This window comes from Colobus angolensis, unplaced genomic scaffold (assembly GCF_000951035.1).
Source record: "Colobus angolensis palliatus isolate OR3802 unplaced genomic scaffold, Cang.pa_1.0 Scaffold45, whole genome shotgun sequence".
NCBI lineage: Eukaryota > Metazoa > Chordata > Mammalia > Primates > Cercopithecidae > Colobus > Colobus angolensis.
The window spans coordinates 5,632,718-5,657,145 of record NW_012117932.1 but is presented as its reverse complement, the minus strand read 5'-3'; the positions used below and the strand labels follow the sequence as shown (position 1 = coordinate 5,657,145).

At 39.8% G+C, this 24,428-nt stretch overlaps 1 protein-coding gene across 1 annotated transcript in view; it reads left to right on the top strand.

Moving 5' to 3' along the window:
- Nucleotides 1-24,428, top strand: part of DLGAP1 (discs, large (Drosophila) homolog-associated protein 1) — a 691,004-nt gene that overhangs the window by 139,085 nt on the left and 527,491 nt on the right. Inside the window, exon 2 of the mRNA XM_011957822.1 lies at nt 8,442-8,527. The gene's annotated coding sequence lies outside the window, so the exon portion shown is untranslated. The remainder of the gene's footprint in view (nt 1-8,441; nt 8,528-24,428) is intronic.

Here is a 24,428-nt window from a genome sequence, read left to right as displayed (position 1 = left end):
AAAAAAAAAAAAAAAAAAAAAAAAGGTGGGCTAAGTATCTTCCAGAACACAAATAAAAAAGAACAGACGTGTTTCCAAAATTCTCACCAAGTATAGCCAAGTATACGGTATTGATTTTCGTAGTCTTTTACAGATTGATAATCATCTTATTAGTTTAGGAATAAATTTTTTTTATATTATAAGCAGATCTCTATTTATCTTGCCGGCTTAGTACTATAGAAATATGTTCGTTATGACTTTGGTCATAAAATGGTTTTTTGGTGGAATTCAGAGAATAGATTACTCACACAATCATCACAAGTAGATTCATTAAAGTTACTTTTAAATATTTAATAGTTACCATCAGATAAATCGGCAAGTGGACAACTTTTAAGGAATTCAGTGTTTCATAATTTTACGATGGTTAGAAGCATCTTGTAGCAATGGGAACAAAAATGTGTGGTGGCTGTCATCTGGTGCTTTCTATCTCTCTGTGAAGTATGAGAAACCTGCACTGAAAAGGAAAAAGAAATGTCAGAGAGTTGAGGAGAATAGAGCACATCGAAATTATTACTGTGATTTGTCCTCTTTACACAAAAGCAGAGAAAGCCTCTGACAACTGCCTACGTTGAGTAATTTAGTGCTTGAAACTTTTAACCACAAACAGATATCCAAAGTGCACCACCCATTTGAAAGGAAGACGGTAGGGTCGGACTGTCTGGATTTGGATCCAACTCCTTCACTTACTAACTGTGTGGACCTGGGCACAGATCAGTTTCCTTACCTGTGTAAGGAAAACCCTGTGCCTCAGTTTCCTTATCTCTATATTGAGGTTAGTAATAGACCAGCCTGAGCAACATAATGAGAGCCCCACTCTATAAAATAAATTATTTTTAATTAGCTGGCCATGATGGCACATGCCTGTGGTCCCAGCTACTCCAGTGGCTGACGCAGGAGGATCCCCTGAGTCTATTAGGTCGAGGCCGCGGTGAACTGTGATCATGCCACTGCACTCCAGCCTGGGTAACAGAGTGAGACCCTATCTAAAAAAAAAGAAGAAAGAAAAAGAAGAAGAACAGGAGCAATCTGTTAACAGGATAGTCAAAGAAAATTTATAGAATAAAAAGACAATTGTCAAATACGTAGGCCAGTTTAGAGGACTCACAGCAGACAGTCTGCTGCTCAGCAAGACCAGCTTTCTCTTTCTCTTCCTCTTGTGCCACAGCCAGACTGCATTTCCCAGGCCCCCTTGCAGCTTGGGATAGATAGCCAGCGGAACCTGAAAAGGAGTATGTCTCATGCCTAGGCCTGGCCCCTGAAACTCTCCCCGGTGCCGTTGAGTGTTGTGAGGCTGTGGTGCAGTTATGCAGTGGCAGATGTTTGTGCAGTGGCTGGGGAATTCTTTGTGTGGAAGTGCCAGAGTGGGGGCTGGCAGGTGGGCAGAGGTGTCAGTCAGAACCATCAGTGCTGCTCTGAGGAGCCTAAACTTTACCTTGGGACCATGGAGATCCACTAAAGAGTGTGCTCTGTGTAGAAAGGGGTGTAACAAGCAGATGCACATTTCAGAACATTCACTCCCTTGGCTGGGGGAGGATACTGAAAAGACGAGGAGAAGTGGGAATGGCGCTGAGGCTGGAAGCAGTTAGGAGGCTTTGGTAATCACCAGGTGGAAACGGATCGGGCTTGAAATGAAGTAGTGTTAGAGGGATGAAAGGGAGAGATAGATGCCCAAGGACATTGTGGAGTCAACTGCTCTGTTGGGTGTGGGGAGCTGAGATGCCACAATAAGAAATAAAGGTGGATACAGATGTCATCACATTTGGAGATGCATCATGACTTTGGGTGCTTATGCTCATGCCTGCTATTTTCTCTGAGTAGTTAGAAAATTTTTTTTTATTTGTTTGGTTTTGTTTTGTTGTTGTTTGAGACAGGGTCATGTTCACACCACTGAACTCACCCAGGCTGGAGTTCAGTGGTGTGATCATGGCTCACTGCAGGCTTGACCTCCTAGGCTCAAAGGAACTTCTCACCTCAGCCTCCCAAGTAGCTGGGACCACAGGCTTGCACCACCATGTCCAGCTAATTTTTTTTATTTTTATTTTTTGGTAGAGACAAGGTTTCACTATGTTGCCCAGGCTGGTCTTGAACTCCTGAGCTCAAGTAGTCCTTCTGACTCAGCCTCCCAAAGTGCTGGGATTACAGACATGAGCCACCATGCCTGGCCCAAAGGACTGTTATCAGCACCCTCTCCACTGCCACATTCTACACTGTATCCATCCCAAACTATGGCTATTTCGTTTATTGCTGCCCTTGTAGGTCCTGTTGCTCTGTCTGAAATATGCACATCCCCTTGATAATCTAGAAAGTTTCTAAACAGCCTTTTACCTACATCAAGTCTTCTGGGAAGGCTTCTGTCACTTCAGAAAAGCCTGGCTGTACCCCCTTTGAGCCTTTTCTCTCCCATGCCCTCTGCCTTCTGATGGCACTTATAAAAGTGGGCTCACCATGCTCATAACGTCTTTACAACTAGACAGACAGTGTCTGATGGCAGGCAGGGAATTTTTTTTTTTTTTTTTTTTTTAGACAAAGTCTTGCTCTGTCTCCCAGCCTGGAGTGCAATGGTGCAATCTCTGCTGGCTGCAACCTCCACCTCCTGGGTTCAAGCGATTTTCCTGCCTCAGCCTCCCGAGTAGCTGGGATTACAGGTGCACGTCACCACAACCAGCTAATTTTTACATTTTTAGTAGAGACGGGGTTTCTCCATGTTGGTCAGGCTGGTCTCAAACTTCTGACCTCAGGTGATCCACTTGCCTCGGCCTCCCAGAGTGCTGGGATTACAGGTGTGAGCCACTGTGCCTGGCCGGAGGGATTTATTTATTTATTTATTTTCATCCTTGTGTTTCCAGTGACTAGCCAAGGGCCTATGATTAATAGGTGCTCAGTAGACATTTGATGAATCAGCTAATTCATTAATGAGAATAAAGAGACAGGAAAAAGATGTGGATCTTGAAGTAGTAACATCCTCACCTCCTTTCACATGAGAATAGAGGAGCTAAGGAGCAACTCCTGAAAGGACCAATAGCATGGAAAATTTGATAAATAAAGTTGGAAGCAAAAAATATATACATTCCACACAGTTGTATGATTCCTGTGCTTTTTGTTGCCTTAACTGCTTCATTCCTTCCTCTTTTGGCCTTGTGCTTGAAGGCTGGCACTACAGCAGCTGTCTTGGAATATAAGGGGACCTTAAATTTGGAGGCTGGCTCTAGAAAGGGAGAGCATAAAGATAGTAGGCACCTAGGCTCCTGGATACCAAAGAACCAAAATACCAGCACCTAACTGCCCAGCTCTGGACAGCTTTTCTTGAGGGTTGCATCTCTATGTTTAGGCCACTATTAGTTTGAGTTTTCTATTGTAAACAGCTAAACCTAACACTATGTAGAATGGCTTGCCTTCTGATAACTGCCGTTAAGTGCCCTCATGATTCTTTATCTTTTTAAATTTTATTCATTTATTTTTAGACAGAGTGTCACTGTCACTCAAGCTGGAGTGCAGTGACACGATCATGGCTCACTGCATCCTTGACCTCTCAGGCTCAAGCATTACCCCAACCTCAGCCTCCCAAGTAGCCGGGACCACAGGCCTGTGCCACCACACCCGGCTAATTTTTTAACATTTTTTCGTAGAGACAGAGTCTTCCCATGTTATTCAGACTGGCCTTGAACTCATAGGCCCAAGAGATCCTCCCTCCATGGCCTCCCAAAGTGCTGGCATTACATACAGGTGTGAGCCATCGCACCCAACAACCCTCATGATTCTTAATCTGATTTTACTTTTATTTTACTATGTCAGCTCCTAAGCAAGCACTACACTAAACTGTGTGGCAATCAAAGTAAAATCAGATTAAGAATCATCTGATTAGAAACTTCCATCTCAATAGAATATTTAGAGAAATGGTGTGTAACCCTGCATCACGTCCTGTGGTCGAGTCTGTTACAAGAAAACAAGACAATTGTGCTCCTTGTGGATCACAGACATGCTCAAGTTCTAGAACAGAACTTGTCTCATCTTATAAGTAGTGCAGATCATGACTTGCCCTTTTTACATCTTCAGTCATTAGAAAGTCAGCCAGATATAGGAGTCTAAGAATCCTTCTAACATTTGGAGCTCTTCTCTTCTCCTCTACCTCCCTATCCATGCATGATCCAACTCCGTCCTGCTACTGTTCCCTTGGTCCGGTGAGGAGACTCATTCGCCTAAAGGTTCCTATTCCTGGGAGGGTGGTGGACACTGTCATTCTTCAGCTTGAAACAACTACTAAACAAACCCATCTCTACCACAGGAACATGAATCCCACTCATGGCATAACTTCCATTTGTTATTATGCAAAAAGTTTCTACTTCCACTAGAATGAGGAGAGGCAGGAAATCAAGAGGAGCCTGGAGCTCAAGTGGAGTCTAAAGAGATTCGGTGGCGGCCGGGCACGGCTGCTTAGGCCGGTCATCCCAGCCCTTTGGGAGGCCAAGGCGGGAGGATCACAAGGTCAGGAGTTTGAGACCATCCTGGCTAACATGGTGAAACCCCGTCTCTACTAAAAAGATTTTTAAAAATTAGCCAGGCATGATGATGGGCGCCTGTAGTCCCAGCTGCTCAGGAGGCTGAGGCAGGAGAATGGCATGAACCCAGGACTTGGTGGCTGTCACTCCCTTCCCACGTCCTGTAGCAAGGTTTCATCAGAAGCAGCATTTCTTCTTCTACCTTTGAATAATCCAGTTAGCATTTTGAATAATCCAGTTCACATTTTACGTATTGATTCAAAAGTCAGAAAAGTAAAAAAGAATATAGAAAACAACATACTGAGCACTGAACTATCTGAATCAAAAGCATATGGTGTTTGTATAGGAATTGTTATTTTTTTCTCCATCACTGGTTTTGGGTTTTTTTTGCCTTTCATTGCATGAGAATAAAACACTTTCACAGAGCAATTTGGAAAGTTCACAATTGCTGGGCATGAAAAATGATTTTCATTTTTGGACAGATGTGATATATCTTCAGAAGCCATTTATATACAACTGCTGTGCCCGTCTTTGAGAAATCTGACTTAAAAAAAACTGTAGCCTGATACAAGACACGACAGGTTTCTGTACAGAGCCTTTGCTAAGCCTTCCTGCTTGGATTCAAAGATAATAACTCTATGGCATACAAATACCTTGCAAAAACAGGTATTTTTTGTTTATACCTGAAAAAATATAACTAGATGTGCAATTTTACAAAGAGACGACAAGTTGATAATTGATTTTATAGAAGAGCTGGACATAATAACTTTGTTGTGGTTACTTGGTGTGTGTGTGTGTGTGTGTGTGTGTGTGTGTGTGTGTGTGTGTGTATTTATTTATTTATAGGGTTTGGTTCTATTTGGGGCATCAGGTATCCACCGAGGATCTTGGCATGTTATCTCCTATGGATAAGGGGGCAGGGAGCTACTGTGTGCCATAAAGTTCAGTGGAGAAATCCCAGTGGGGAGGAGTCCAGACAGAGGAAACAGCCCAGCAGGATTTGTTAGTGACTGATTCCAGTTTTAAAAAATAGTTTATGTGATAATTAAGCAAATGAATAGTCATATTTTCCAAATGTGGGTTTTTAGCTTGCCATTGACAGCAAACGAAGCTGCAAAAAGGGGAACCACTCTTACATGCAAAATAAAAGAAAGACAACTCACTACCTAAAAATACAGACAGGTTGAGTTCCTGAGTGAATGCTGACTAGGATCCACAGTGTTTGCACAATAAGTATTTATAAATCCTTGAGATAAATCACCACTGAATGATTGGATAGCAAGCCAATACACACACACACACACACACACACATTTTCCCTTTTGAGAAAACTTTAGGGTTTTATTCTGAGGCCTCACATCAGTGAAATGGTTTTTTTTTTTTTTTTTTTTTTTTTTTGTGTGTGTTTTTGAGACGGAGCCTTGTTCTGTCGCCCAGGCTGGAGTGCAATGACGCAGTCTCGGCTCACTGCAAACTCCGCCTCTTGTGTTCAAGTGATTCCCCTGCCTCAGCCCACCCCCTCCTTCCGCCCCCCAGTACCTGGGATTACAGGCGCCTGCCACCACGCCCAGCTAACTTTTGTATTTTTTAGTAGAGATGGGATTTTGCCATGTTGGCCAGGCTAGTCTTGAACTCCTGACCTCAGGTGATCCGCTAGCCTTCGCCTCCCAAAGTGCTAGGATTACAGGCATGAGCCACCGCACCCGGCCAGCAATGAAATGATTTTAAGGAAGTAACAAAACAGCACAAGGGGAAACGTGGGGGTTAGAACCCAAATGCTCCCTTAAGGGTTACTCACTCTTCAGCCACTGTTCAGTCCTTGACCTTTCAGCCCTTCCAGTCAGCATCTCCTGGAGCTACCCCAGGAGCACGAAGCGCTGCCTCTGTCTTAGCCTCCAAAGTCCATGATTATTCCCAGGGAGTGTTTTCGACATCTCTGACTATGATGAGGATAATATGTGTTAGCAGGGTTATTCTTGTATTGAGTGCTTAGCATGGGCCAGGTGCTACCTTGATAGTTTTAACCTGTGTTATCCCATTCACTCCTCACTACAGCCCTATTTCTATACAATTACTGCATGTTTCTTATTCAGTTAAACATTGCACTTCATAGAACACGGCATTGTTCCATGAAGTATCTGGGTGCAGTGGCTCACACCTATAATCCCAGCACTTTAGTAGGCCGGGGTAGGAGGATAACTTGAGGCCAGGAGTGCAACATCAGCCTGGAGAGCAGAGTGAGAACTTGTATCTACCGAAAAAGTTTAAACATTAGCCAGGTATGGTGCTAGTTCCCTGTAGTCTCAGCTATGTGAGAGGGTGAGGTAGGACGATCGCTTGAACACTGGGGGTCGAGGATGCAGTGAGCTGTGATTGTGCCACTGCACTCCAGCCTGGGCAACAGAGCAAGACCCTGTCTCAAAAAAAAAAAGCCAGGGGTTGGGTAGGGAACAGAGGCACTATTTTTTCCAGGGACACATAACTGGAAAGGGTTGATAAGTTAGGCTGCTTGTGATAACTATGATTAACACTCCTCCAACTGTGACTCCAAACATTGAACCAGGTGAAGTTCCACAGCTGGAGTAGCACTCTTAGAGTGACCTCCGTTCTTATCAAGAATAATTAACTTTATACTGGTTGGTGAGAATAGAGTGGTAGTTTTCTTGGGGACAAGGAAAAGAGAGTATTAATGAAGAAATGAGAAATGAAATGGTGCTTCCCATGGAGAGAAGAGAATGCTGGAATTTCAAGTGCTTCTTGGAATTTTTCTAAGAGAAAACTGGAACAACTCATTTTCTGTTCTTTCAAATACCATTTAGCCCTGCCCTGGCCCTAAAAGACAAACAGAATGCAGGAGCTTTGCTAGTCTCCCATGGTTGCTATTTTCTCTGTAATCAAAATGACAAGAGAAGAATACTTGATAAAATGAAGATGTAGCAAGAACTTACGTCCATCATTAGGCATTAAAGATGGGGTAAAAGGAACTAATATTTACAGAGAGCTGAGTAGGGTAGCATTTCTTGGTCTCAGTGCTGTCATGGTCTAGTGGAATGGACAGAGTGGCACAGGAGTACCAATGTAATCAGTAAAAGTGAAGTACAAAGAACTAGACACACAGAGGAATGAACAATTGTCTCGTGTCTGGAAGCCCAAGGAAAGCACCATTTAGAGATTACACATGAACCAAGCCCTCTACAAAAGGGTTCCTGGGCATCTGTGTCAAAAACAGCCAGATAAAAAAAATTACCAATGCATTATTGATGCAGAACCAAGGTTGAGAACTGCTGGAAGAGGTTAGAGAGTGAGAAACTGGATTTTGAAGCTGTAACTTTTAGGCTCCCTGAAACCATGGAGCACTTGATTGCTGTGGGCCAGGGGTGATGGAGAAGCCTCCTATCAGAGCAGCTGCAATAGGGATGGGAAGGAAGATACTAAAGACACAAGTGCACTTGATGGGAGGGACAGGAGGGAGAGGATGCAGAAGGGGACCCGCTAAATTGTAAACTCCCAAGGGTGGGCACTGACCCATCTCTCCATCCCAGAGTGCCCAGTATGTGACTCACACAACATGCCAGCAGTATAGATATTGTTGAATAAGTAATTGAACTGGGTAACTATATTTTAAAAATTTGGAAAACTGGGCAGCTGGAGAATAGAGGATCACCAAAACACAACAAAGAAATTCAGAAGGAAAAATGTTTAGAGAAAAAAAGTGAATTCAGTCTTAGACTTTTTCAGTTTAAGTAATTAAACATAACAATTCAAAGCTTCAAACATCTGAGAAGTCTGTCTAATATGCAAAAGAAAATCTAGTCATAGGGCCCTCCTAAATTCCAGTATTTTGTCCCCCTGCTATTTCATTTGTATGTGACCAGGAGACTAAAACATGCATTATGCTCCCAACAGGCTAAATCTATTCTGGGATCCACTGAATGCCACTAGCGGGTCTGCTCGAGAGAAATCCCGATTGAATGACAACGGCACTAAGAACAGTAAGTCATGGTTGGGAAGCGTCAGGGAAGAATGGAGCCCAGATATCCTAAATTAAAATATAAAAGGCTAACGTTATTGGGCATGTACATCTAAATTTCTAACATCCCACTACGCCTCCCGAATCCAGCACATTCCACCTAACACACACACACACACACACACACACTTTCCTCTGAGGCAATTAATGGGCCCAAACTGACATTTTATGGAACCATAATATAGAAAGAAATGCCCGTGCCAGAACTGTCAATGCACAATAATTTATCAGAAATCAATGCTCTATTCTATGTCCCCAAGCTCAACACTGATATTGTAACCTCTTAAATGTGCCTTGTTGTCTGCAGCTTGAATTCCTTTGTGGTTTCACATACGTTATTTGGATGAAGTCAACTGTATAGCACATCAGAAAACCTGTTAACATAGACAGGCAGGTAGATGCTTACTAACAAAGTACAACAGAAGTAGACTAAAAGTTTTGTTGCTTAAAGTAATTAGGAAAGTGGTGGCCATATAATAACATTGGTTATTATAGACCGTGCAGTTGAAATTAATAGAATAGAGACGCACTCTGTTTGGTGACTCACTATTTTTCCTGTTCTGACTCATAATTTCTCTCTTCTATTTTTTCACATTATTGATCAGTGAATATTCTAGTAGTCTAATCCGTCTGTATTTCAAGGCTAAATATAGAACAGTAACTTTGACTGGGGAAAGGGGCTGAATAATGTTAACATCCAGGTGGAAGAACAGGTTAATTTGGAAGAGAAAGGGGAAGAAGGGACTGCCCGGGAGAGCAGGAGGAAGGCAGAGGGCCTTGGGGGTGGCTGTTCCCCGAGCGATTCGGTATTTACACCATGTGCTCTGTCCTATCCAGGAAACAGGAAAAGAAAAACAATCATTGGGAAAAATACTAATACCATAGAGAGGAGAACTGTGTTTCAGTTACCTCAGTTCCTATGATCCTTCTTTAGTAATGGAAGATACATCATCCACAATAGAGAAAACATAAGTGCCTCAGAAATATAAACTTGTCTATTTCTCTGAAGTCAAAATGACAACATTTTTGCTTATAGCAGAAATGCCTACTAACTTACAAATGAACCATCTGTAAGAATTATTTGTTTAATTATGTGACCCTCAGTTACTAATGTGCCCTGGACATTGTAGCTTCTGTGGATTCCTCAGAAACTATCCTGAATATTATAATCTGCTAAGCTCTTACATCACACACCAAGACTCAAGTCAGACCATCAGTTCTTTGACACTTGTTTGTCTTCAAATCATCTTACCAAATACCTGACCATCTTCCTTCCTTAAAGCCCAAGGCTGTACCAGTCCTGGCATTCATATAGACCATTAATATACCCACACAATGCCTTTATTTTTCTGTGCACAAATGAAGATAAACACACTTATGAAATTAGCAGTTTATGACCATTTCCAGCATCCAGTTGCTGCTCCCTATCTCTTACATCCCCCTGCCCAGCCTGTCTGCCTTCCTGTGTTCTCTCCGTCTATTAAACCAGTCACAGATCTGTTGTCATCAGTTTTTCTTTGATGGAGACACTTTCACCCCAAATGCCAGCTCTTTCAAACTTTCCCATTCAATACCTTTTATCTCTACCTGTAAAATGAAATTCTTTATTTTCTGTTTAGAGTTGAAAGAATTTCTTAGCTATACATTAAGCAGGAATAACTATAAATGCTTTCAAGATAAATCTGTTAGCTTTCAAAAAAAAAAAGACAATATTAAGCACCTGAAAAAGAAGATGGGTCCAAAAAGAAATTACATCCTTGGACTCCTGCCTTCTTTTCTCTCTTTTCTCCTATCCCTTAAATCTCAGTCAGTCATTTCCCAGTCCTGTGCCTGAGGATGCCCAGGTGATCTGGACCCATGGCCAATTCCATGACACCCAGCCCGTCTCTACCCAGAGCATAGGATCCAACTATAGCCCTAAGGAGGTCCATTAGAACCAACTGGGAAGCTTTTATCAAGCTATTGTTTCCTCGCAGTATATTTCCCCCATCGTTTTAATACGTTCCCACGGGGATCATGGTTCTCTAAGGCTTATCTTCTACCACCCTGATGAAGAATCAGGGCTCAAAGCCTGTTAAGGAAGGAAAGGAAGGAGTGATGTTTGTGGCTGTCCCGTGGCCTAGTAATCACACAGGAGCACTTCAGATGGACGATCCACATTCAATTGGTCTTGTATCAGCATCCAGAAGACTCAAGACAGTGACAACAAAGAGACATGCAGAGACTCTTCACAGACTGGGAAGGGGAGAGAGATAGTGACCTGGCAGTGTAGAAAGACATCAATAGATCCCTGAACTATGGACATATTCTCTATTGAGGTCTCAAGTATTAATATGCATGGACATCAATATGACCATGCTGATTAAATAATAGTTGACCCTGAAATAATGTGGAGTTTAGGGGAACCAACCCCAAAGGGTCACAGTCATCGTGTTTAATTTTTGACTTTCCAGAAACTTAACTACTAATAATCTACTATTGACTGGAAACCTTACCAATAACATCGTCATTGAACGCATATGTTGTATGTTATATGTAATATGTATTATACATTGTATTCTTACCATAAAGTAAGCTAGAAGAAAAAAAGTATTATTAAGAAAATCATAAGGAAGAGAAAACATATTTCATTAAGTGGAAGTGGAGTGGGTCATGATAAAGGTCTTTATCCATATCCTAACGTTGAGTAGGCTGAGCAGGCGGAAGAGATGGGTCTGGTCTTGCTGTCTCGGGGTGGGGGCAGCGGCGGAGAGGCAGAAGAAAATCCACTTGTAAATGGACCCGTGCAGTTCAAACCTGTATTCTTCAAAGGTTAACTGTATAGCACATCAGAAAACCTGTTAAAATAGACAGTCAGGTAGATGCTTACTAACAAAGTACAACAGAAGTAGACTAAAAGTTTGGTTGCTTAAAGTAATTAGGAAAGTGGTGGCAAGGTGGCATAATTTATCCATCTCTCCAACCACCCCATGGAAACAGAGCAACTAAGATAACAAAAGCAAAACCTCCCAGACAACATCTCCAATAAAGCAGCCGGAAAACATATCCCTATAAATATCCCTCCCTATAAATCCCTCCAAATATATGTGGGTTGGAATAAACTACTGGTGAGATTAAGACCTGTATAGTGTCTTCAACACATCAGAGGAAATGAAAAGAGGACAAAGGGACTTCTGATGGCCCCAAGAGGCAGAGAAACAAAAGCAGTTCACAAGTACCCACTGTAAGGCTTGGTGGGCCACTCTGGGAAGGGCAGCTGAAACCCCTAAGTCCTGCTGCCTCCAACTTGTGGGTGAACACAAGAGAACCAGCTTGTGTTGGAGCAGCCTGTGCCCCATGGACCCTAAAGGGACCCGTAATAGCCGTCTCCTCCCCAGCAAAACCCCACATTGAGGAGAAACTACTAACTGGCATAGAATCCAAATTGAGCAGGAAATAGGCAAATAGGAGCAAAGGAGGCAAAAGAAAGACGCAGATACAAGTGGAGGGAGGAGCAAAGAGCCAACAGATATCAGATACGTATTTGTAAACACATTCAAAAATAACAGAAAAGGCAGCTCTAAATCTCTAGGGCTAGGAAGCTATGCTGGTTCACTCTTCCCTTCTAAGAGTACAAGAAAACTTATCTCAGTTAAACATTAAAAAAGAAAAAAATGGCCATCGAATCTATCATAAAGAAAAATGAACTGAGGAATGTAATGTCTCTGCAGACAATAAAAGCATGCCAGAAAGATACGCAAACAAAACAGAAGAAAATTTAGCCTAATATTTTAAATCAAGCTGAAAAAAAAGATAGCAGCTTTTAAAGAACAGCATAACCCAGAATTTTAAGAACTCAAAAAGAAGCTAATTTGAAAAAACAAAGACTTGAAAAGGAGTTTATAGAAATGGAAAAATACTAGAGTTGAAGGAAAAACTTATTTCGAAATTTTAGACTAGACTAGAAGAAACAAAATAGTGAATGAACACCACAGAAAGTTCCTTAAGAAAAATAGAAAAGGAAAGAATGAGTATTTTTAAAATAAAAAGATTTAAAAATATATATGAAAAAGGCATAGACAGTAGGAATAGGAGAACCAAAGAACATGAAATAGAAGTTCCTAAAAAAGAAAATCAATGTAATGAAAGAACAAATATTATCAATTATAATTCAAAACCTACTTTCTGACCTAAAAATATGCTTGCCCAACATTTGAAAGGACATACCTGGTGAAATTGGCCCAGAATGGGCCACATATAAACACAGTCTAGTAAAATTACTGACCCAGAATGGGCCACATATAATCTAGTAAAACTATTGACCTTTAAATAAAAAGAAAAAAGGGTTTTTTTGGCACTAATTAAAAGGTCAGTATCCCTTATAAGAGAAAGAAAATCAGATTGTCATCAGACTTTTTAAAAATGCTTTATGCCAGGAGACAATGGTATAAAATATTTAAGAAATATTAAGGAAAGCAGATGTGAGCTAAAGATTTTATACCCAGCAACATTGATCTTTAAATACCATGGTCACAATTCCTAATAAACATACAAGAACTCAGGGAGTAATGTTCCTATGAGCCTTTCCTGGGGAATTTATGGAGACCAAGCCTCAGAAAACCAATATGACGAAGGAGACATCGACAATAGAACTGGCGGTGAGCATTAAGTAGACATTTTTTGTGTAACTCATAGTGTCTGTAGTTTACAAGGGAGAGAGTATAAAATGTGATGGCCATTTTGTCTATATACAATTAACTGTCAAAAATGAGAAGGGGCATAAATTGGAAAGAGAATATAAAAAGTAGAATAAGCTCAAGGATATCAGTGGAGAATAAAAACATACCTGTTGAAAATAGATGCCAGGGAACAGGGGAGAAGGTGAAGAAGGGATTATTAGCTAATTTCAATTTTATTCATAGTAGGATGGGGGAAAAAAGTAAAAATGGGACTAAAGATATTATTTACAGATATTAATAAAATTCTAGATCATATAAAGATGTTAATAAAGGGCTCAGAACAAAATAGCACAAACATTTCTAAATACAAAAAGAGTCTGGGTGCAGTGGTTCACCCTTATAATCCCAGCTTTTTGGGAGGCCGAGGTGGGAGGATTGTTTGAGCTCAGGAGTTCAAGACCAGCCTGGGCAATAAAGTAAGAACCCTATTCCCTACAAAAAATTTTAAAAATTAACCAGGCACAGTGGCATGTGCCTGTAGTCTCAACTGTTTAGGAGGCTGAGGCGGGACAATCCCTTGATCCCAGAAGTTTGAGGTTGCAATGAGCTATATTGGTGCCACTGCACTTTAGCCTAGATGACAGAGTGAGACCCTGTCTCGAGAAAACCCACAAAACAAAAAAGATAGGCGCGCGAGAGAGAACACATGCACACAAGCAAATAATGTAGGCAAGTGCTTTTCAGACTCTGTAGTGAAGGACTACTTTTTTTCCGCAATAATTAGTAAGCAATACTTGTAATATACAAAATCATATACTTGAATTTAGTGGCAGTATCAAATTACTTTAAATGTTTCTAAATGTGTTTTGTTGTTGTTGTTGTTTTTACTGTCTATTCACAAGTCGTCATAGCTTGGTAGCAAACAGTTCATGGAGCAGCCTTGATATCGACCACATAGGAAAAGGGTAGAAATGTAAGGCAATAAAGATAGAGGTAGTCATGGGTATATAGATGTGAATATGTTTGCATGCTTGTATGGATGGAAATACATGTAACAAATGTGACAAAGGTGATGCCAAGCATTTGGATCCTAAAAATACATTTACTGATTAAATTTACATTTATAAAAAGATTTCCAGATTACCTAACAAAGTAAAATCCAACACTCCAGGTTATATACATGTAAACTTTTAATAATAATATATATGCTTCAGGTGGAGAAAAGTCTGCATAGTATGCTACCAATTATCTAACAAAGGAGATAGGGGACAAAAAAATACAAATATATATCAATTTTGTATAATTTGTCTACAAATTATGTACAAATATATACTAATGGACATATAAATCACAGCATTTAAAGATAAAATATTTAAAGGTAGAGAAAGGAAATAAGATTGAGGAGACAGGAAGAAAAACTAGACTTGTTTTGTAAATTTGACTTTAGAGTCATGTAAAGCTTTGCATTATTATAAAGCAAAATTAAATTTAAAATAAAGTGATTCCTAAACATCAAAAGTAAAATAAGACTATTGAGCCTGTCTATCCAGTAGGTGGCAGAACAGCACCTAAGGGACTATTCCAAGTGACTGTAAAACACAGTAATTTGACTGTTTTAGCGGAATCTTATAAGGACAAAAACAACTGCAAAGTATCTTAAGCTGACTTTTCTAATCATTTTGCTAGTGGTAGTCTTATATTTATTTGACTGTTACACATGTGTATTATGAATACAGCAAATGAATAATTGTATTCATGTCAATAAAATTTGAAATTTGACAGGGAAAAGGACACTGTAAAAAAAGTCCTCCACTTGAATTTGAATAGGAAACATTATCATGAATTCATGATGAATATTATCTTATTAAAATACATGTTTTCTAGCTTTGTTCTCTGAAAAGACAGAACATGCTCAACCCTTCACACAGAGATAATGTTCTCTACATACCATTTTCCACTAAAAGGAATCAAAGGCTCCCTGAAGAAATAGGTCTGTGGAAGGAAGTGTACAAGAGGGACCTGGAATATCATAAACTGCTTTGGTGATATCAGAACTCTGCAATTAAGTTAACTCTGCAATGAACTGAAACACATCAAATATTAAAATTCATGAATTCCTAATGATACTGTTAAAATAAAATAGTATCGATCATCCTTGGAAAATGCAAGGAAACCGAAATCATTATTTTAAAAACTAGCAAATAAAAGGAAGAGATCAACCATTTTTTCTAACTTTCCTATGCATATTATTCCAAGTAACCAAGTAGTTGATGAGATGTTTCTCTTGATAGAATTATTATTCCATCTAATAAATGAAGAAGGAATTTTAAAATTCTAGTATCGCCATTTTGGAACCTTTAATGAATTACTGGGTGTAGACAATGATAATCAATGACTGCCAACATCACACAAAGGCCACCAGACATATGCTTCTGTGTGGAGGTACACACCACCACCTATCAGGTATTTTGGCCAAAAACTGAACCTCAATCTGATGATGTCCCTGGGTCTACTGTATTCAGTGCCAGTCCCACGTGGCTACTGAGCATTTGAAATGTGAGTAGGCCAAATTGAGATGTTCTGTACATGTAAAATACAAACCAGATAGCAAAAACTTTATATGAAAAAAAAGTAACCTATCTCAATAATTTTTAATATTAACTACATACATAATATTTTTGACATATTGGGTTAAATAAAATTATATTACTAAAATTACTTTTAGTTGTTATTTTTTCTTTTTTAAATGTGTATTATAAAATTTAAAATTATATTTGTGGCTCATATTTCTATTGTATGGTGTTGTTCTTAATTCTAACTACAACTTACAGGAAATACGCTGGACAGAGGAACATGTTAAACGACACCAGAAGGATAGAAACAGTAAAACCCAGGCTTTAGAAAACTCTGCAACTTATACTTCTAATCCATTTTAATGGTGGGGTCAAAGTTACTAAAAATTTATAAACATGAGCACTGTAATTAATGTGTAATGTAGTCCTAAACATCAATATCTGCAAAATCATAGATGTGATATCTCAGTTTCATTTTCACTATTGCTCAGATAATGCATAACAATAAAAAGCCTATATATTTGCATTGGCTAAAGTAATTTATCACCAGTGGTATGTGAACTGCACCATGGAAAACAGATACATTTTCAATTTTTCAATTTTTAATAATCTGAAAACTTAATTCTCTCAGTTTATTCAGATAGATGAATATATAGTTATGATTTCTATACTATTAGAAAACTTTTATTTTTTTAACCAATATAATTAATTTTAATAATATATTTTGTTTGACATAATATATCTAAATATCAATTTCAACATGTACTAAATATAACAATTATTAATGAGAAATATGACTTTCCTTTGGCTTTGTATGAAACATTTGAAATGTGGTGTACATTTTTCACTTACAGCACTTGCAATTCAAATGCTATATTTTTATTAGGAATATTTAATCTAAGTAGATATCTTAAAATTTACATTTGAAAAAAATAGATTCAGATACCTAAGTTGTTACAAACATACTTAAAAGTTTTCAATGACTGATTTGAGTATCAGTTTTAAAATTTAAATCAATGAAGTTAATTAAATTGAAATGAAAATTTAGAAACTCCATTTCTTAGTCACAGTGGCCACATTTCAAGTAGAAAGCCTTTGTTTTAAATTCACTTGGTCCTAAAGCTGCAAGTAGAATTTCTACATCTTATCAGAATGGACTTGTTTAAAATATTTTTCAATTAAAACATAATACCAAACCACTTAGATATGTAAAATTTTAAAATTCTCCCTTTTCTCTCTTCCATCTTTACTATTTTCCCCAAATTTGAGTTCAAATTAATAAATATATTTAGAATGTTTCTAACTTTAAAAGTTAAGTACTGAATTAGGCTTACTCATACTTCACTTTTAATACAGTATTTCTTACATGTCTAACATAATAGGTGCCCAAGAATATTAGGTAATTTGTCTCCGTTTATTAGATCAGGAATTATTTAATAGTATCTAAACTTTTACTTTTGCCTTTACCCATTTATGAAAAAAAAAATCATTCCAGCTTAGCATGCTTTAATATCTTATTGGGATAAATAAATAAGATTCAATATCTAAATAATTTACAGAAAGATATCTTACATTCTCCATAGCAAAACACTGATGAATACAGTGTACGTGTATTGAAAAATCTTGTGGTTTTTTTACTCACGTTGCACCAAAGCGAGAGAACACTAGGGGGCAGTGTTGTTAGAGCAGAACTCTCAAGAGGCTTGGAAAGGAGCGCTCAAATCACCAGCAGCTAGTGCGATAAACGGGGTCTAATAGCAAGAAAAGAATGCGTTCATTTAACTCTACTTTGTGAAGTTATATGGACCATATGCATATTATTCACAAGGTCTTGGAAGAGACGCTTTGTTCATACCCTGAGCCCATAAGCTTAGGGACAAGCTCTTCCTGGAAAGGTCTTTCTTAGGGAATTTTCTGTCCCAAAGAAGATACAAAAGAGTAGAGCATTGCCAGAAAGTAAGAATTCATAAATACTAACCCCAAGTGCCAGTATAATATTTAGTTCCTACCTCATTTTAACCTTTACTTGTATCCACCATTCTTTTTATTTTTTTCTACTCACCCAGGCTTCTTTGCAGCACATTTTAAGAATATTTTGAGAGCATCGTAGCTCTCACTCCATTTCAACTCAGTGAATTCTAAAGCAACAAAAGTGTATTAAGTAATTAATCCATAATGCCAGCCACTACCTAAAAGAAGGATAAAGCCAAAGCTAAAAATAAATAAAAATAAAAAATTGAAAGCTAGGAAGAAAACTTATTCACATTTTCTAAAATTACATTGTTGTTGTCTATATTAACGGCATGAGTAGTGACTTTATGCTACATTTTGCAAAAAGTATTGAGCATAATCTATAGATACTTAATATATGATGAGGTAAACATTTATACCTCATACTGGAAACAGGCAGACAGCTAAGTTCTCTTGCTTTTTAAATATGCAACGAATTTTCTAATAGTCAAGTAACAAATCCATTTTTCTTTCTCTTTTAGAAAATTAGAATCTATATGTATTAAAGAGGTGTGCTCCACATTTTGAGTCTGGCCTACTTAAATTTGAATGAATCATTCTAGAGAGTTGACATTATTTAGTTTTGAATAATTCTTGAAGTCTTTTTGGACTTTGTAGTTGAGCAGCTGGTGGTTGTGGTGATTTTAAAAGTCCATGATTAATATAATTAATCCTAGTTGGTTTTTAGTCATCTCTTCAGATCTTTTGTACCTGGAATTCCTATAACCTATTTGCCTGAAATTGTATCAGTAATAAATGGTTTGCCCTCCTCTATATCGTGGCAAGCATCCAAGTTTCTGCAACTCGAAACTTCAGCTCCTCTCAGCTTCTTTCAGGTTTGAGATATTTTTAGCCCCACTCTATCAGTCAGAATCCCATGAAAGAGAATCCCATTAAGAGGGCTGAGGTGAACTCAAAGTGGGGTCTGTTTACAGAGTAAGGGACAGGGTTAGGAAAATAGAGCCAGAAAGGCTGAGGTACCCAGAGATAAGCACAGTGGGAAGCCCTCACCACTGTAGGCCTGAAGAGTCAGACGAGGGGAAGGAAGGGGGTCCCCAAGTCTGTGGGCACTAGAGCTGTGGACAGGCTGCCATTGCAGAGGGGCAGATTGCTGCTGAAACACCAGCACAGGGAGGAAGTGGCACAGAAGGACCCAGAGCCGTCTCCCCCACCCTTAGTACCCCCATCCAGGGCCTTGCGTGGACCACCCAGAGCAAGGCAGGGAGGAGCCAAGCCTTGGGGATGGTGGCCTAGGAAAGGGAGGGTCACAGGCCACTGAACGTTCTCAGTCTTAATAAGCAGAGTTTTACGCTTCGAGGGGGTCTCTGTGGTTCTTCTCGCCTTATCTTTTTACTTCACTCACCACATTCTTACCAAACCAAAGGGAAAACAGCAGTGGAGGGAAAGTCTCACACACGTCAGGCTTTTAGACAGAAGCTTGTTTTCCTCATCTCATATATCTTGTCTTTTGTTTGGTTCAAAAGGAAGCATTTTCTGCTCTATAAAAATCTGAAACTTTGTCTTCCCAACATCTCACTATGATAAGCTTTTAAGTGGGTCTTAAGCCCACTTAAAAGATGCTGCACCCTGATTTTGTTGCTGCACCCTGATTTGGGGAAGCTTAGTCAGTGATCCCATGAGAACGGAACCTGTGAGAGATTCATTCTCTCCTGAATCGCTTAGGAGGCCCCAGTAAAGCCCCTACTAAACTCGTCATCCCCAGCCTGGACCATGTTTGGTCAATTTCCAGTTTTTCCTTTCGTTGCAATAACCCACTTGAAACTCCATCAGGGAAAATAAATAATTCAAATGCGAAACATGTTGTCACTTTTATAAAATATTGCTCTCCTTGCCCCACCCTCACCCCCTCCCTTTCTCCCCTTCCTGATTTTTACTGAAAGGAAGAAAGACAAGGAAATCTCAACGGTTTCGTTCTCAGCACACATTCTAAGTCTGTCATTAAATGATCGCTGATTTTGTCGCATACATATGGACAAAATTCTGTAAGAAAGCAATTGATTAAAGCCAATGAGCATTTGCTGTGCTGAAATGGAATCAGTGAATAAAAATTTATTCTGTTTCTTTTCTTTTTTCTAAGAGTCCTCTCCGTTATTCAAAAGAAGCCTGTCTTATCTTGTTTCCAAACTCCTTTTCCCTTTCTTTCCCCTATGCTGTTGATTTCCTACCTTCTTCCCACTTGAGTCGCCGGTGCAAGAGGGGGGTTCCTGCTTGGGTACCCACATCAGTAGGTTTTGTCTCCTCATCTGCTTGTCTTCTGAAGATAAATCGTTGGCAGAACTGGAAAAAAAAAAAAATCATGGAATGGCTTTTTTACGTTTCTGCCAGGGGGAGGCTATTTTGTAATCTTTTTGCAGCCTTCCTGTGCACAACCCAATCCCAAGCTGACTTGATTATCTCCTTAACTGTTCAGAGCAAAATTTAAAACTGGATTTTGTTACCTGCCCCAGGAGCAGATGCAACGTTGCTGAGTTGTCTTGTGAATTGTCAGGGTTCCTTTTCTTTTACAGACAGATCTGAAAGGTCTTCCAGGGACCCCCTGTTAGCTAAATAGTCTTGATGGTTATTACAGAGAAGTTGTAATTCTTTTTGAAAGTATTTATGCACTCATCCATGCCAATATTTACAGTTCAGTTGATTTTTCCAGGTTGTATAAGTTGCTAACAGTGGAACTCCATTTATTTATTTATTTATTTATTTATTCATTCATTCATTCATTTAGAGACAGGATCTGGCTCTGTCACCAGGCTGGAGTACAGTTACATAATCATGGCTCACTGCAGCCTCCGCCTCTCAGGCTCAAGTGATCCTCCCGCCTTAGCCTCCCCAGTAGCTGAGACTACAGTTGTGCACCACCACACCTGGCTAATTTTTGTAGAAAACAGATTTCACCGTGTTGCTCAGGCTGGTCTGGAACTCCTGGACTCAAGCATTCCACCTGCCTCAGCCTCCCAAAGTGTTGGGATTATAGGCATAAACCACCATACCCAGCTGAGACTCCATTTAAATAGGTGGCTTTCATGTGAATTATTAATTTTGATAAAGAGAAGAGAAAAGCTGATAGATCAGTGTTTAAAAATCATTTTATGAACTAAGTTCAAAAGAACAACTAGGGCCTCCAGACTTCCCTACTTTACAAAGTAATGGCCTGGCCAAGGATGTTCCAAACAAGAAATCTTTTCAAACTGTGATTTAAATCATTCAAATAGGGAAACCAAGATGAGTAAACCAATATAATGAGGCAGACTAAGTAGGAGATTTTTAATGAACATTTTCAAGGCACAGGGAAAGAAGCCACAAAGAGTAAAAGGATTTTTCTGCACATACTGTCTTATTAATCTAGATTTAGCTTGTTTATTGTGGAACTATGTGATTGGGTTAGCCATCAGGGGAGGGAAGTACTCTATGATGTAAAAGCTCAGTCTCCAGAGATAAAAATCTCTTCAATTTGCCATTTTTCAAAATATCGCAAAGAAATCCATTTTTCCATGGTCTTCAATAAAGAAAGCGTGTCAAGGCAAGACACACGCACAAAAAAGAAGTCAACATGGCTAGTTACAATGGGATAAGTAACAGCTACACTTAAAAATTCTATATGTAATGTAGTCTTCTTTTTGTGTGGAAAAAGGGTAGGACAAGATATGAGATTCCTGGTCTGGAGAGTGGGCGAGGTATTAACATATTAAAGCAGGAATGTCTGAAACATGCATCGTGTATTTTCTGCTGTCTCAGCCCAAATCAGGCATAGCTCTGGGGAGAAGGGAGAAGGGCAACACCAACCAAAAAGTATCTCTGTGATTCTTCAGGCTGCTTGGGCAGTCAGCCTCCAGAAGAGACTTCACTTAGCTTCGGGTCATCCAGGCACACTGGCCACTCGCCACCTCTGTGATATTATTTCAAGGACGCCAGCCCCCAGGTTCCCACCACTGCCACTGGCCAGTATCTGAAATTCCCCTGACAGAGCTTCCTCATTAACATAAGGCTTTGACTCCAGACATAAACCAACCACGTTTCTTACCCTTTTCCTTGAACTCTATCCCCCCACCCAAAATACAGACAGGAGATGAACAAATACAAATATGTAAGAATTCTATTTAATTCTAATCATTTCAATATTTATTGAAAAAGTCTGAGCAAGATGTCAGTAAAAAACTATAAAATCTCGGAACGGACTGGTGCTTTAGAGATACAAGAAAGGAGGTCTTTTGTTTTTTAACTTCAAGTCAAGACTGACAAGTTAACGTCTGTTTTGGGGATCATTAAGACGAAATAGTTGAAGTCTTGGATGGATAGTTAATGCTGCATAAAGCTCATCTGGTCAAGCTACACATCCTGTTTGGATTCATCTGTCATCCCTGACGACTTATCATGCAATGACTGTGTGGATACAGCCTCAGTGTGGATGGCTCAGTGGACAGGAAGTCTTCCTTCTCTTCATTGACACACAGCCTCCTGAGCCTGCCTGACACCAGCTCTGTTCCTGCCTGTAAAGGCTACAGGAATTAGTGGAATCCCTCTCTCCTGTGCTTTGCCACTTTATTAAAACACAGGAACCCTCAGAACCTTCTCCTCCTCATCCCTTGCAGCTTTACTTTCTCACATGATATAGTTCCCATTTCCCAACTCTGCTGGACTCACTGAGAAAAGACAGTGCCATCCACCAGCAAGGACCCAAGTTAGGCTGTTCCAGGGAACCAGGGAACCATGGCCAACAACTCCCTTCCATCCAGGAGCACAGGGACCAGGCCCTGGGAGGGAGAAGCACAAGATCCCGAGCAACCCAGTGCCTCGGAAGCGCAGCAGTGGAGGCAGGAGGGAGCAGGCAGGGCCCCTGATGCCTTCCATAAACTCATGTTCCAGAAAAGGACAGTGACGAGGAATTTCATGCTCAGATTTGCATTCAGCTGTTTATCCCAGTTAAGCCATGGCAGTCAGGAGCTGGAGCTCAGAAAATGTCTGAGCACATTTACGGCTACCCAGAGCCACAGCCACGGACTGGCATTAAAAACTGATTTCCAGGTCTGGTTGAAAGTGAAGAAACAGAGTATAAGCTAGAGGTCCCCAACCCCCAGGCCACAGACTGATACTCATACAGTACACAGTGCATCTTTCAGACATTCCTGTAGTACGGGTCCATGGCCTGTTAGGAACCGGGCTGCACGGCAGGTGAGTGGAAGCTTCATCGGTATTTACAGCCGCTGCCCATTATTTGCATTACTGCCTGAGCTCCACCTCCTGTCAGATCGGCGACATCATTAAATTGTCATGGAAGCACCAACCCTATTGTGAACTGTGCCTGCAAGGGATCTAGGTTGCACGCAGCTTGTGAGAATCTAATGCCTGATGATCTGAGGTGGAGCTGAGGTAGTGATGCAGTCACTGTGGAGTGGATGCAAATACAGATTAACATTAGCAGAGAGGTTTGACTGTGCAGAGACCATAATAAATCAATTACTTACAGGCTCTTATCAAAATCCTATCAGTGTGTGGCAAGTGACGATTAAGCTGCCTCTGGTGGCAGGCTTTATAGTGGCAAGTCAGTTGATGTACTTCAGTTGTATAGCTGCATCTAGTGTCCTTAAATGTATGTTGGAGAGAACTTCAAATCCCCATACGTTCTGGGTTAAAGTCAAGGTGGAATATCCTGAGATTGCAGTGACAGCAACCAAACGAGATTGCAGAGTGAACTGGACATAAGCAACACACTTCAGTGTCACCGTCTCCCATCACCCCCAGATGGGACCATCTAGTTGCAGGAAAACAAGCTCGGGGCTCCCATTGATTCTACCTTATGGTGAGTTGTAGAATTATTCCATTACATATTACAATGTAATAATAGAAATAAAGTGCACAATAATGTAATGGGCTTGAATCATCCCAAAACCATCCCCCACCCTGGTCCATAGAAAAACTGTCTTCCATGAAACCAGTCCCTGGTGCCAAAAAGGTTGGGGACCACTGGTATAAGCCACGGAGAAAGTACATACATAGTCTAATGTATAATTTATACAGTATAGTACATACTGTTAATCTAATGATTTCGAGATAAAATTCAAATGTTAAAGACAAAACGCTCTTTAAAATATGCATAGAAATCTGTAATTGGAGCATATAAGAAAGACAATATCACGATTACATTTCATTAAATAGTCATTGTAGGACTGTTAGCTTTGAATAAATTATAACCTCACATGTATCTAAGAAAATTATAAAAGTGAAAATAAATATCTCTGAACATACACTTTTTGGACTTTAATAGCTGTAAAAATAATTATAGGCATAGTTGTGTGGGTGAAGTGAGTTCAAACACACAAAGCACTTGGAGCAATGCCTGGTACCAAGTAGGCCCAATGTAGCTATTTGGTCTTGGTAGACAGATGCCATTCTTTCTGTTAATTGTAGTCATAATTGAATTTTACAGTTTTTAGAAAGGATGAAGGATTAGTGCTCATTGAAGCCAGTGGTTGTTTTTTTTTTTTCTCTAAACTTTTTTTAGCAGCAAAATTCAGTTTTCAAACTCCTTTCTCCAAATAATCGAGGAAATGGGGACCCCAGTGAGTAGGCCTGGAGGAGGAGCTGCTCTGCAGGAAGTGGGGCCAGATTT